A 16,137-nucleotide genomic window follows, 5' to 3' on the forward strand; every position below is an offset into this window, starting at 1 on the left:
AAAAGGGGCCCAAAAATAACAACAGGTTGGAGGTGCGCCACTAAGCCGAAGTTGCAATTATAACATCAGCAGGGGAATAGAGTAGGATAGGAAGAGATCTTGTGAAGAGAAACATCCTCATGTAAATAATCCAGAGTATCATAAACATAAACAATCCCCACCCCATCCGGCCAAGCATCTGCAGGTAAAAAGTAACGGAAAGGAGAGTGAAAGAAGTCGGAAAGAAGAAAGAAAGGTAAAGACAAAGGCTAAGACAAAGACAACATATGAGAGTGTCTACACCAGCATACATCAGTAGGCAGTGGGGGCAGAGCACCAGGATCAGCAGGGACATCCCCATTGCGTCTGAGTATGCCCCCCTCATTCTCCTACCCACCCGAACTAAGATCTGATCAAAATGTTATCCCAATTCTACTTCTGCCACTAGTTACCTGCTATTATGTTTTTTTTTTCCTTTCCATTGCTCGCTTCACCCCACCATGTGTTTTTCCTGTAATGTTTACCTCCACTGATTGCACACCTTTCCATTGTGCCCTACATGCAGGGTACATCATACTACTACATAAGCGTCAGTTATCCCATATCTGAACTTGGCCCTTGTATGGCTCACCTCCCACAGTGTAACCTTCAAAGTGCGCCCAACATGGCTGTCCCATATGGTACACTTGTGGATGGGATGAAAAATACATGGACCTTGTGGTTTTGTTGGAACCCTACTCTAAACTGTAGGACTCTGAAATCACCCCCATTTTGTGTCATCTCTTCTAGGGGTGGACTATTCCACCATGGGTAATCCTACGCTTAGCGCCCAAGACGGCGCTAGGGTGGAATACACAACCCTTGGAAGTTATTACCCAAAATGCCTGCACCAATCCTGCGTTATGCTTTCTGTGTGCTTAAGATTTTTCTTTTATGTCTGTGTTGCTTGTCTATTGTTGTATTACTCAAATCCTCTGTATCATGTGCATTGTTTTTGATATCTGTAAAGCGCCTTGAGTCCTGTTGGAGAAAGAGCGCTATATAAATAAAAATTATTATTATTATTATTATAGACTTTCAGCGTGAACCCGCTGCAATGTAGAACAATGAAAATAACAAAATAACCAACAGGCAATATGAAGGTAATAAACTTAAGTAAACGTCCTAATGACCCTTATATACCGAAAATGAAGTGTTTCGTAAACGGTCATGGTAGGAGTTAAACCTAACTCACCTCGCAATAGAGGAGAGTTGTGAACTATATCAACCAGTATAAGAACATGGATTAAGTCGCGGTATCAGGTTTCAATCATGGGCCCTCATTCTGAGTTGATCGCAGCAGCAAGAAAGTTAGCAATTGGGCAAAACCATCTGCACTGCAGGAGGGGTAGATATAACATGTGTAGAGAGAGTTAGATTTGGGTGGGGTGTGTTCAATCTGCAATCTAATTTGCAGTGTAAAAATAAAGCAGCCAGTATTTACCCTGCACAGAAACAAAATAACCCACCCAAATCTAACTCTCTCTGCACATGATATATCTGCTTCCCCTGCAGTGCACATGGTTTTGCCCAATTGCTAACTTTCTTGCTGCTGCGATCAACTCAGAATGAGGGCCATTATCATCAGCTCTGCTTGGGGAGGATGGATGTGAGGCCAGGGGTGACCGCGTGGGTCCTCCAAGCTCCATTACAAAGCCCTTAGCCGAGTCTACTGAAGTGAAATCTTTCGGGCCTTGTGGGGTGAAAATGCGCAGCCGTGCAGGATAGAGAAGGGCAAATCGAATACCGCTTTTCACCAGTTGATAGCATATTGGAGACATTTCCCTTCTAGCTCTAGAGACTTCCGCGGAATAGTCTTGGAAGAGGAACAGCCGTTGCCCATCCCATTGGAGTGGTCCTTTGCTTTGAGCCGCAGACCATATCAGTTCTTTATGTCTGAAATTTAAGCATTTAAAGATGACCGGGTGGGGTCTAGATTGGTTAGAGTCACGTGGGGGGCCCAGTCTATGAGCTCGTTCAATTTCCATCGAGGAGAGTTCTTAGGGAATACCCAGGAAGTCTGGCAAGTCGGAGAGGAGAAATTTCAGAAGATCAAGGCCCTTCAGTGATTCTTTAAGGCCCACAATTCTCAGGTTGTTACGTATCGAATGATTTTCCAGGTCGTCCATCTTCATCATCATATGTTGGCGTGAAGTTGTTAAAGATACGACTTGTTCTTTAAGATCTTCTATTTCCTTAAAGTTAGCTCCAATTCTATTCTCGTTCACCGAGATTCTGCGGGTCATAGAGCCGAGTTCTGATTTCAGGTCTGATATTGCGGTCATAAATTTATCTGCCTGAGCTTGCAATAAAGGTTCCACCGTTTTTTTAATCGCTTTCACTATTTCCAAATAGGAAGGTGGAGCGGGGGGAGCCTTTGGGGCCATGGTAGGTGGTGTTTCAACCGCGATATCTAGGCAGACAGGATGGGAGGATAGTGGCAGAGAGGTGGTGCTCGGTACCCCGCGTTTACTACCACTCCTATATCTTTGGGGTTTTGGTGTAGAAGAACTTAAGAATTTGTCCATAATAAGAACTATGAGCTCATGAGGGTCGGACTGATGATACGACTTGCTGTTGGTTAGAAAAGCAGGGTTATGTCTACATCACAGCTGCGGGAGGCGTGAATTCACATAGGGTTGTGAAATTTATCCATTTATGGAAAGCTGTGTTCACCAAGTTGTCAGAGAGATGCAATTGTGTTTACCAGGTATGAAATTGCTATCGCCACTGTATATGGGAGAGTAAGCAGCGAAATATGGAGAGCGTGGTAAATAATATCGCTAATGTAGTATTTCAATTATAACGGCAATCCGGCCCGCGGCATCACCGTATAAACACGCCAGCTGAGAATTAATTAGTAGGTATGAAGATAATCACACTCACCTCCCACACGTGGCGACAGGGAGGGGGAGAATAGTTGTTGTAATTCACTTTGTGGCAACGGACTGGAGAAATGGCGTTAGTTTTAAGGATCAATCGTAGTGGAAATGAGAGTAACCAGTTTCACTGTGACATCATCCAGGAGACAGCAATCGTAAGGTATAAATAGAAGCAGTAGAGGACGGGGGTAGGTATGGTTTGAAAGGACTGTGGTGTTGTTGATTGTATGTGAGAGTAACATGAAAGACCATTAATCACCCCCAGTCTCATATATAGGTATAGCACCTATAGTTCCCCTCACCTTCACAACTCCCCTCTGCCTCAACGATTATTGCTTCCAGGGGGAGAGGAGTGCAGGGAAGGCGACTCCGCCGCTTGCTGAGAGCTGCTACAGGCTGAGGGAGACCTGTGCCGCCGCAGCACCGGAAGTGCGGGTCCGCGGCTTCTCTCCGTCCTCGAGCGCCGGGTCCCGAATCTCGCCTCACTGGGGTCCAGTAGTGATATAGGTAGGGTCCCAGAGTCTTCTTAATAGGCTGCAGGGCTGACCAGGGTTTTTTCAGCGGCCGTGAGTAGCTTCGGCGTCAGCGCGCCTCTCGGAGCTTCTCGGCGAGTCAGTTGTAGAAATTTAGCCCGCGGCTCCAGCGTCCGGTGCAGGCCACAACCCGCAGAGACCGTAAAAACGATCTACCGGCTCCGCGACCAGGCACGCAGGCACCTCGAGCCATGAGGTGGGTTATAAGGGTAGTGTGGGGCTAATAGTTTCAGTAGCAGACATTGTTTTTAATATAATGAGCAGGAGCTCTGAATCCCTGCTTCCAGCCTTCTCTCCAGTCAGGCCACACCCCCCCCATGGGGTCTTTTTTAATACACCCCAATGTTTTTTTATAATTATTGCCTTCTGTTCACTAGAGAATTCGGTAATAAATGGCCACTGAAATTTGTTATTTTCAGGCTCATTTTTGTCTTTAACCTTCAAAAGTTCCTTCTTATTTCTTTCTTTCACTGTGGATATAATCACGTCTACACGTTTCTTTGTATGTTAAACAAAGCAAGGAATACTCCCGCAGCAGTACGGACAATTTCTCTAGAATGTTCTTTCCCTTTTATCCCATGTATTATCTGGTGTATATTAACACCTATATTTTTTGAGGGTTGGGAGTTCTACCCGAAGCTTGACAGACTATAACACAAACACACAGAAAAGAAAGCCATTTTCTGGGTGCACAAAGAACCTCACAATTAATTAATTAATTAAATTTATCTTTATTTATCATCGTTTAAAATTATACAGCCAAAACTAAATATGTTAAAAGAAAGATATTGAGTAGATTAGTAAAAGATCTTATAAAATAGGACTACTCTTACACCCAGACACTGCTACTTTCTGTTCTCTTCCAATAAAGGAATTATAGCCCCCCCCCGTCCTGTAAATTGCTGGTTAGATTCTAATTATTTCTCAGGACATCAATGATTCTGTTCTATAAAGAGATGTAAATGACACATTCAGTTACAGCGTTTCTCTTTATCCTGCACATAAACGTCATCCTTAAGTGCATACAGTATGTACTTTCCTTTACTAGTTAATGGACTTATATCGAGTGGGCATGATGGATATCAGGGGCGTAAAGTGTGTGATATGTGCCTTGCACACAGCGCAGATCATCTGGGGGCGGCACCTACAGTGGCGCTACAGTGATCTGCAAGTGGCCTGCACTCCAGAGCTCTGAGCACGGTGTCACGTCGGCGGCACACTACCATTAGAGTGTTTAATTTTTCCAAAGATGTGATGACTTTGCTTACGCCCCGAGTCTCAGTGATGTAAAAGATATATATGTCAAATTTCAAGAAGATTGGATAATATTTAGGGGTTGCACACATTGATCACTATTATCTCAAACTAGTGACCTTTCTAATATTGAAGTGCTTTGTACTAATGGGCTTCTCATGTATTTTTTCATCTTCTGCAGGTAATTGAACTTTAAAATGGGAACCAAAAGAGGAATTTGGAAGCTAGAACATGTACCTAGTGGTGAATTTTTAGGAGCTCGGCTCCCTGCAAAGGAACAAGTACTTTTAGTTTTTATTTACCATCACAAGGAAATGAAAGAAACACTTTTGGATGCTGCTAAATCTACCAGTACTAAGCTACTAGAAGTGTGGAGGAAAGCAAATATCCCTGTTAAGATGGAGGAGAATATCCGTGCTGGTATACAGAAGCTGAACAAAGAATACCAAAATCTGGGTAAAGAGAAATCGAGAAACACGGATAAAGCAAATGTGAAATCACAGATTTGGAAAGGTGATCTCGTTGAGTTATTTGACATTTCCCGGCAAAATGTGATGGACATGACTAGCGTATCACAAAAAGATAAAGAATTTCTTAGGTCTCAAAGAGAAGATCGTATGAGTTCGTCAATGAGTGGAGTAGACAAGGTTTTCGCCTCCAAAATAAGAACTAAGTTACAAAAGAAGACAAAAATGATTCATATAAGAATAAACATTACAGAGCTATCGCTGAAATAAATAAGACAGTTACACTGAAAGACTCATCTCCATCATCAGCACCTAGTGAGGAAGAGTTTTTGCCTCCAGCAATGAAAAAATTACGTTCAAGTCATAGATATTGTAGTCAACAGGTGAATATTCCTCAACGAGAATTGAAAGGAATGAAACGGGTTGCACATTTTGTCAGCCGCATATATGTTCGCTTTTGGCATGAGGCAATTGTAAGTCGATGGGCTCCAAAGAATGATTTGGATATGCTACAGCTTCTGAGCACTTACACAGATGCAGACGTCAAAAACAGCGCTCTCACATTTGCTAAGAGACTCCTTTGGTATCAGAAACAAACATAGGATTGGCTTTTTTGAACGAGCGTATTACTCAGGCCGAGAAGGAAAAGATAAATGAAAATTTAGAAACCAAACCTGCAAAGAAAAAGGATACGAAACGATTAGAGGGTAAAAACCTAGTTTTTGAAGGAAAAGACCTGAGCCATTTCGTTACTAATAAAACAAAGATGTTCTTTGAATTGTTTGGGATCCATGACGTGACAGAATACTGCAGTGATTCTCTATTAAGCCATGTGAATGCTCTTAAGGTGGTCAGTGATACCGCAGAAAGAGGAATTGCTCTGATAAAAAAGTTTAACAAATCGGTCAGCGACGAACAACAAAAACAATTCTTGTTGAGAGTAGTCGAGCATTACAGAAAAGTAATCACCAAATGAACAAAAGGGATTACATTGTTCAAAGTTGATTAATATAACACATTTTTTGCCTATCATACTACCTATTAATCTTAGTGTCTAGTTTTAGTATTATTTTAAGTTTGTGATTTGTAGTTTTCCCAATAAAAGTAATTAACTGTTAAATCTTATTTTTTGCCTACTTTTACAAAACTGATCAAAGTGTGCAACCTCTAAATTTTATCCAATCTTCTTGAAATTTGGCATATATATCTTTTACATCACTAAGACTCAGGGCATAAGCAAAGTCTGCAAACATTTTACATTTTATTTTTTGCCTTACAAAATGAAACACCCTAGGGGGCAGCCTATAGCGCCGCACCACCTCATTATCTGGCATTCCAAAAAGGGTGACACGGGTACGGAAGATACTAGGCCTTGCACGCCTCCGTTGCCTTTGAGGATGAGGGGCAGGTTGAAGTTGGCCGGATAAGGCATTCAGGTATGCTGCCGCCACCATCTGAAAGACACATTTAAAAAGCAACATCCAAATATATTACCAAAACATTCCTCACAGTCTATTAAATAACACAATATCCACTTACAGCTGTGGGGAAATCCATAGATACTACACCAGGAGGAAAGGAACATTGCTAACTTTATGAAGAATTAAAAAAAACATTATTAGTCATAAAAACACAACAGAACAGAACACAATGAGCATGTATATACTTACAATGAGCATGCATATACTTACAATGAGCATGTATATACTTACAATGAGCATGTATATACTTACAATGAGCATGCATATACTTACAATGAGCATGTATATACTTACAATGAGCATGCATATACTTACAGTGAGCATGTATATACTTACAGTGAGCATGGATATACTTACAATGAGCATGTATATACATACAATGAGCATGGATATACTTACAATGAGCATGTATATACTTACAATGAGCATGCATATACTTACACTTAGCATGGATATACTTACAATGAGCATGCATATACTTACAATGAGCATGCATATACTTACAATGAGCATGTATATACTTACAGTGAGCATGTATATACTTACAGTGAGCATGGATATACTTACAATGAGCATGTATATACATACAATGAGCATGGATATACTTACAATGAGCATGTATATACTTACAATGAGCATGCATATACTTACAATGAGCATGGATATACTTACAGTGAGCATGCATATACTTACAATGAGCATGTATATACTTACAATGAGCATGCATATACTTACAGTGAGCATGTATATACTTACAGTGAGCATGTATATACTTACAGTGAGCATGGATATACTTACAATGAGCATGTATATACATACAATGAGCATGGATATACTTACAATGAGCATGCATATACTTACAATGAGCATGTATATACTTACAGTGAGCATGTATATACTTACAGTGAGCATGTATATACTTACAGTGAGCATGTATATACTTACAATGAGCATGCGTATACTTACAATGAGCATGCGTATACTTACAATGAGCATGCATATACTTACAATGAGCGTGCATAAACTTACAATGAGCATGCATATACTTACAATGAGCATGTGTATACTTACAATGAGCATGCATATACTTACAATGAGCATGTATATACTTACAATGAGCATGCATATACTTACAATGAGCATGTATATACTTACAATGAGCATGCATAAACTTACAATGAGCATGCATATACTTACAATGAGCATGCATATACTTACAATGAGCATGCATATACTATACAATGAGCATGCATATACTTACAATGAGCATGTGTATACTTACAATGAGCATGCATATACTTACAATGAGCATGTGCATACTTACAATGAGCATGTATATACTTACAATGAGCATGTATATACTTACAATGAGCATGTATATACTTACAATGAGCATGCATATACTTACAATGAGCATGTATATACTTACAATGAGCATGCATATACTTACAATGAGCATGCATATACTTACAATGAGCATGTGTATACTTACAATGAGCATGTATGTACTTACAATGAGCATGTATGTACTTACAATGAGCATGCGTATACTTACAATTAGCATGCATATACTTACAATGAGCATGCATATACTTACAATGAGCATGCATATACTTACAATGAGCATGCATATACTATACAATAAGCATGCATATACTTACAATGAGCATGTATATACTTACAATGAGCATGCATATACTTACGATGAGCATGCATATACTTACGATGAGCATGCATATACTTACAATGAGCATGTATATACTTACAATGAGCATGTATATACTTATAATGAGCATGTATATACTATACAATGAGCATGCATATACTAGCAATGAGCATGTATATACTTACAATGAGCATGCATATACTTACAATGAGCATGTATATACTTACAATGAGCGTGCATAAACTTACAATGAGCATGTATATACTTACAATGAGCATGCATATACTTACAATGAGCATGCATATACTTACAATGAGCATGTATATACTATACAATGAGCATGCATATACTAGTGTTAGGGTCTCCTGCCCTGTGCTGCCACGTCGTCATGGCAACCGGGAGACAAGTGCTAGTGGAGTAACCTGAGCGCAGCTGATACTCCGGTTCGGGTCTTTTGCTGTGCAGTGGTTATAGGCTCTGTGCACGGCAGGGGATCCGGTGCTGGTTTTTGTGCTCACAGTCTGTGAGGTCTGAGTGGGGCGTGGACAGCACCTGCTTTATAAGGCCTCTTTTCAGGGTAAGCAGATGCTACTGAATCTTTGTTGGTTAGTCAGTTCATGAAAGTTGGCCAGTACTGTGTAGCTTTGTATTTGTTTGTTGCTTACTGCAAATAGGCCTGGGGATTTGGTATTACACTCTGCCAATTCAGACCTAGCAGTAAGACTGGAGTCAGTCGTTTAGCTTGCTGGGGTTCTGTTACTCCTCTGTGAACCTAGCAAGTTTGCGGCTGTATTCTAAGACTTGCCTGTCTAATCCTGTCTCACTGTGCTAGGTGTCAGGGGTCAGTTTAGTGGCAGTAAGCTAAAACCTGTGCACTGCAAGTGAGAAATAGGATTGTGGAGACTCTCCTTGTGTCTATCATTCCATCTCTGACCAAGGAGTTTACTGCCACACCCGTTGGTAACCCTTTAGGGTTTTGCTGTTGCCCTTAGCAACAGCATTTCGGGTTCTCTACGTATTAAAACACAACATCTTGATTTTTACATCTGAGCAGTTCTAATACAAGGGAGATACCCAGTTCCTTAGCCTCTGGGCTTCCCTGTTCACTTTGTGTGTATTTTGTTACCCTATTACCTCCTGTGTTCGTTATGTCATATTCCCCAGTTTGTCTGTGAGTCCATTTGTTTTGCATAACAGTTCAAACACCAGTACATTCCTGCAGACACTGGAGTGCATAACAGTTCTGACACCAGTACTTTCCTGCAGGCACTGGTGTGCATAACAACTAGCAATGAGCATGCGTATACTTACAATGAGCATGCGTATACTTACAATGAGCATGCGTATACTTACAATGAACATGCGTATACTTACAATGAGCATGCGTATACTTACAATGAGCATGCGTATACTTACAATGAGCATGCGTATACTTACAATGAGCATGCGTATACTTACAATGAGCATGCATATACTTACAATGAGCATGTATATACTTACAATGAGCATGCATATACTTACGATGAGCATGCATATACTTACAATGAGCGTGTATATACTTACAATGAGCATGCATATACTTACAATGAGCATGCATATACTTACAATGAGCATGTATATGTCAGGAATCGACTTACCACGCTGACATCCGTCCGCCGCTGCGGACTCCGTCCTGGCTCCCTGCGGTCACCTGTCACCTGTGTCCCTGCCATGGGACACCATCGCGGGCCTGGGAGCGCTCCTGTGACAGCGGGCGTGTAGCGCGCCGCGTTCCCGCTAGGCCGCGGCGTGGGCGCCGCCATGACAGTCTACAAACAGCCAGCATACAGCGGCCAATCCGGTGCTTGGCCGCACCCACTTTCCCTCACTCACCCAATCCCTGTGCACCAAGGGGTACATAAGAGACTGCAGGATCAGTCTGCAGGCATCCTGGACTTTGTGTCACTCCTGCGACCCATGTGTAAGGATCTGTTCCGTTACTCCTATGTTCCTGGCTCTCTGGCTAAAGACTTGTACTTCTGGTTATCTGCACAAGCTCCGTGGAACTTCAAGGCCCAGCAATACCTGCAAACAGGCTTCACACTCATCACCACCTAGTGTGCTTCAGCCTGCAGTTGAGACTGACTCCAGGTGTGTCTCATTCCAACACCTGTGATACAGCTTGCTGCTGCCAGTGCTTCAATACCTGCACTGTGAAGTCAGACTCCTGCCTCTGCTACCAGGTTTGCCATTTCACATCTTACTGCCTAAGTTCCTGTTTTAAATATCTGCACTGGTTTCCAAACCAGAACCATTTTCACAAGCACCTGTTCTTCTGTTATCATCACTACCGGTTACCATTTCTTCAGTTATCATTCATCCATTTACCATGCTTCAGTTACCATAGACTTTCAGCTCCCACGCTGTACTATTGACATTGCACTTTCTCCCTGTTATTATTTACTGCCGTTTTGTGAACTTGCTGTTTAATATCATCTGCCAATAAATATCATTGCGCCATGCGCAGAAACATCATCCAGCCTCCTAGTTTTCTCCCTTCTACCTCCACTGACCCACTAGCGCCCCCTCTGGGGACACAGACAAGACCTGACCTGACAGTAAGTCCAGGATCGATGGACTCAGATGGTGGACGGAGTGTGGGGTCAGAGGCCTTGCAAAACCTGGTCTCCCGTCTGGATGGTCAAGAGGCTGCGCAGCAGCAGATGTTTCAATTTCTGCAAGGGATGTCCTCCCGGATAGATACACTACAGCAATCCCTGCCTAGTGTACTCACTCCTATTGTTTCTATTACTCCAGCACCTGCCAGTGCTGTGAATTCCTCTATGCCGACTGCATCAGCTCCAGTGTCACGTCTGCACCTGCCCGTGCCGAGCAAGTATGATGGCAGTCCAAAGTTATGTCGCGGGTTTCTCAACCAATGTGAAATGCAGTTTGAGTTGTTGCTACATAATTTCCCCACGCCAAGATCCAAGGTTGCCTACATCATCTCCTTACTTTCTGGATCTGCTCTGAGCTGGGTGTCCCCTCTGTGGGAACGTGCTGACCCTCTGATTAACAACTACACAGACTTCGTGTCAACTTTCAGACGGATCTTTGACGAGCCTGGTCGTGCAACATCAGCTTCCGCTGACCTGATTCAACTCTGCCAAGGTACCCGTAGTATGGGACAATATGTTATTCTGTTCCAGACGTTGGCCGCTGAGGTTCAGTGGAATAATCAGGCCCTGGTAGCAGCCTTCTGGCATGGACTTTCTGACCGGATCAAGGATGAACTGGCGACCCGCGACCTTCCTGTTCAATTATCTGACCTGATCTCCTTGTGCATTAAGTTGGACTCTCGCATCCGCGAACGCAATAATGAACGCGCTCGGAGTGAGCCACGCAGATTAAGGATAATACCTTCTGTACAGTTCCAGTCTCCCTCTTCTGACGAGCCTATGCAGATAAATAGGTCCCGCCTAACTCCTGAAGAGCGGGCAAGAAGAATACGTGAGAGACTCTGTCTGTACTGTGCGGCTGCGGGCCACCAGATTAACTCCTGCACAGTGCGTTCGGGAAACGCCAGATCCTGACTTGCAAAGGAGGAGTCAAGTTGGGATCTTTTTGTCAAACTCCTTCTAATCCAGACCTTATCCTTCCAGTGACGTTAGAGACTTCAGTTGGGCTCCAGTCCGCATCAGCATTAGTGGACTGTGGAGCTGCAGGAAATTTCATCACCCAAGCTGCGGTAAATAAATTCTGCTTATCTACTTGTGAACTTTCCTGTCCAGTTTATATTACCGCTGTGGATGGAAGTCGAATCTCCAAGGGGAATATTTCCCATCAAACTGCCCCAGTGGTCTTGGGAGTTGGATTCCTACACTCTGAACTGATTAAGTTCTTGGTCATCCCTCAAGCCACCCAGGAGATCGTCTTGGGCATGCCCTGGCTCCAGCTACATAATCCACAGTTTAACTGGTCAACGTTGCAGCTTACCTCTTGGGGTTCACAGTGTCATCAATCCTGTTTAGCCCAAGTGTGTCCCATAAAGTCTACCGAAGTTAAGACACAGTCAAGTCTCCCAGCAGCTTATCAAGATTTCTCAGATGTTTTCAGTGAGAAGGCTGCTGATGTCCTACCGCCCCATAGGGAATGGGATTGTCCCATCGATCTCCTTCCTGGCAAGAAGCCACCTAGGGGGCGCACCTACCCGTTGTCTGTTCCTGAAACCGAGGCGATGAGCGACTATATCAGGGAGAATCTACAGAAGGGATTCATCCGTCCTTCTTCATCACCCGCTGGTGCAGGTTTCTTCTTTGTTAAAAAGAAGGATGGAGGTCTGCGACCATGCATTGACTACCGGGGTCTCAATGACATTACCATCAAAAACAGTTATCCGTTACCACTCATTACCGAATTATTTGACAGAGTTAAAGGAGCCCGCATCTTCACCAAGTTAGATCTCCGCAGTGCTTACAATCTCATCAGAATCCGGAGTGGTGACGAGTGGAAGACAGCTTTTAACACTCGAGATGGCCATTACGAATACCTGGTAATGCCATTCGGGTTGAGTAATGCTCCAGCAGTGTTCCAGCACTTTGTGAACTAAATTTTTCGTGATGTCCTGTATAAGTACCTCGTTGTTTACTTGGATGATATCCTCATCTTCTCCCAAGATCTTCCATCTCATCGTCTACAAGTCCGAGAAGTTCTCCGACGTCTTCGTGAGAACCGTCTTTACGGAAAACTATCTAAATGCACCTTTGAAGTACCCTCTATACCCTTCCTGGGTTATATAATTTCCGGATCGGATCTTCAGATGGACCCGACAAAATTGGAAGCTATTGCCAATTGGTCCATTCCAAATTCTCTCAAGTCTATCCAGCGGTTCCTGGGTTTTGCCAACTACTATAGGAAATTTATTCGGGGATTCTCCACTCTCATCGCTCCTATTACCAACCTGACTCGGAAAGGGGCAAACCATTCCAACTGGTCAGAAGAAGCCTTAGTAGCCTTCCAGAAGATCAAGCTGGCCTTTATGTCTGCCCCAGTTCTGTCTCAGCCAGATGTTAACAAACCGTTCGAATTGGAGGTGGACGCCTCTACAGTTGGGGTTGGAGCTGTTCTCTCCCAGAAGGGAACCGATGGGAAAGTCCACCCTTGTGGGTTTTATTCTCGCAAATTCCTTCCTGCAGAAGCTAATTACTCCGTTGGAGACCAAGAACTACTGGCGATCAAGCTGGCTCTCGAGGAATGGAGATACCTCCTAGAAGGGGCCAAACATCCGTTTAATATCTACACGGATCATAAAAACCTGCTATACTTAAAGGCAGCTCAGTGCCTTAATCCTCGCCAGTCCAGGTGGGCTATGTTTTTCTCACGTTTTAATTTTAAGCTTCATTTCCGCCCAGGTTCGCAGAATGTTAAAGCTGACGCTCTATCCCGATCCATGGAATCCGAAGAGGAAACGCCTGACTCAGTGCCTCATTCCATCCTGAGTCCAGTGGTATTCGCTGCATCCCAAGTCTCCCCGGCTCCTCCTCCTGGTAAGACTTTTGTTTCCCCAGAGCTCCGTCCCAAGTTGTTATCTTGGGCTCATCAATCCAAGTTCACTGGTCATCCTGGTGTTCTGAAGACCTTCAAGTTTCTCTCTGAGACGTACTGGTGGCCAAAGATGAAGGCTGACATCAAGGATTTCGTGGCATCCTGTCCTAAGTGTGTGCAGCATAAGACTCCTCGTCAGTCTCCAGCAGGTCAGTTACAACCATTGTCTGTTCCTAGTCATCCCTGGTCACACCTGTCCATGGATTTTATCACCGACCTTCCTCCTTCCCAAGGATATAATACCATCTGGGTTGTAGTGGACAGATTTACCAAGATGGCTCATTTTGTCCCTCTCCAGGGTCTCCCGTCTGCCCCGAAACTTGCCCAAATCTTCCTACGGGAGATTTTCCGCTTACATGGTCTACCCTCAGAAATAATATCTGATCGGGGGGTACAGTTTGTAGCGAGGTTTTGGAGGGCCCTCTGTGCTGCCATGCAGGTCAAACTGAAGTTTTCGTCATCATACCATCCTCAGACGAATGGGCAGACAGAGAGAGTTAATCAAGAACTAGAGACGTTTTTAAGATTATATGTTTCATCTTCCCAGGATGACTGGTTCGATCTGCTCCCATGGGCCGAGTTTGCCCACAACTTCCGATACCATACTGCTACTGAAACAACACCATTCTTTGCAGTATATGGGCAACATCCCCGTGTTCCTGATTTCCAAGAACTCCCTCATATGGATGTTCCTGCTGCCACTACTGCTCTGTCTCAGTTCTCATCAATTTGGAGAAAAATTCACGTGTCTCTCAAAAAGGCCTCCAGCCGGTACAAATACTTTGCCGACCGCAAGAGACGTGCGGTTCCTCACCTGAAACCTGGGGACAAGGTTTGGCTATCAACCCGTAACCTCCGTCTTAGGGTTCCGTCCATGAAGTTTGCACCCCGTTTCATTGGTCCTTTCCCTGTTGAAAGAGTCATCAACCCTGTGGCCTACAAACTGAAGTTACCACCTTCTCTTCGTATACCTAACGCTTTTCATGTTTCTCTCCTCAGACCTCTAGTCCTGAACCGTTTTCAGAGTTCTCTTCCAGTTGGCCCCAAAATTCGAACTCAGCGGGGCGTGGAATTCGAGATCGGCAAAATTCTGGACTCCCGTTGCCGGTATGGACGTCTCCAGTACCTGGTCGATTGGTCCGGTTATGGCCCAGAGGAGAGGAGTTGGGTAAACTCATCTGATGTCCATGCTCCAAGGTTGGTCCGTGTTTTCCACAGCACTCATCCTTCCAAGCCACGTGGGTGTTCGGTGTCCACCCTTAAAGGGGGGGGTACTGTCAGGAATCGACTTACCACGCTGACATCCGTCCGCCGCTGCGGACTCCGTCCTGGCTCCCTGCGGTCACCTGTCACCTGTGTCCCTGCCATGGGACACCATCGCGGGCCTGGGAGCGCTCCTGTGACAGCGGGCGTGTAGCGCGCCGCGTTCCCGCTAGGCCGCGGCGTGGGCGCCGCCATGACAGTCTACAAACAGCCAGCATACAGCGGCCAATCCGGTGCTTGGCCGCACCCACTTTCCCTCACTCACCCAATCCCTGTGCACCAAGGGGTACATAAGAGACTGCAGGATCAGTCTGCAGGCATCCTGGACTTTGTGTCACTCCTGCGACCCATGTGTAAGGATCTGTTCTGTTACTCCTATGTTCCTGGCTCTCTGGCTAAAGACTTGTACTTCTGGTTATCTGCACAAGCTCCGTGGAACTTCAAGGCCCAGCAATACCTGCAAACAGGCTTCACACTCATCACCACCTAGTGTGCTTCAGCCTGCAGTTGAGACTGACTCCAGGTGTGTCTCATTCCAACACCTGTGATACAGCTTGCTGCTGCCAGTGCTTCAAATACCTGCACTGTGAAGTCAGACTCCTGCCTCTGCTACCAGGTTTGCCATTTCACATCTTACTGCCTAAGTTCCTGTTTTAAATATCTGCACTGGTTTCCAAACCAGAACCATTTTCACAAACACCTGTTCTTCTGTTATCATCACTACCGGTTACCATTTCTTCAGTTATCATTCATCCATTTACCATGCTTCAGTTACCATAGACTTTCAGCTCCCACGCTGTACTATTGACATTGCACTTTCTCCCTGTTATTATTTACTGCCGTTTTGTGAACTTGCTGTTTAATATCATCTGCCAATAAATATCATTGCGCCATGCGCAGAAACATCATCCAGCCTCCTAGTTTTCTCCCTTCTACCTCCACTGACCCACTAGCGCCCCCTCTGGGGACACAGACAAGACCTGACCTGAC

Source organism: Pseudophryne corroboree (assembly GCF_028390025.1).
Source record: "Pseudophryne corroboree isolate aPseCor3 chromosome 3 unlocalized genomic scaffold, aPseCor3.hap2 SUPER_3_unloc_8, whole genome shotgun sequence".
In the NCBI taxonomy this organism is placed as follows: domain Eukaryota; kingdom Metazoa; phylum Chordata; class Amphibia; order Anura; family Myobatrachidae; genus Pseudophryne; species Pseudophryne corroboree.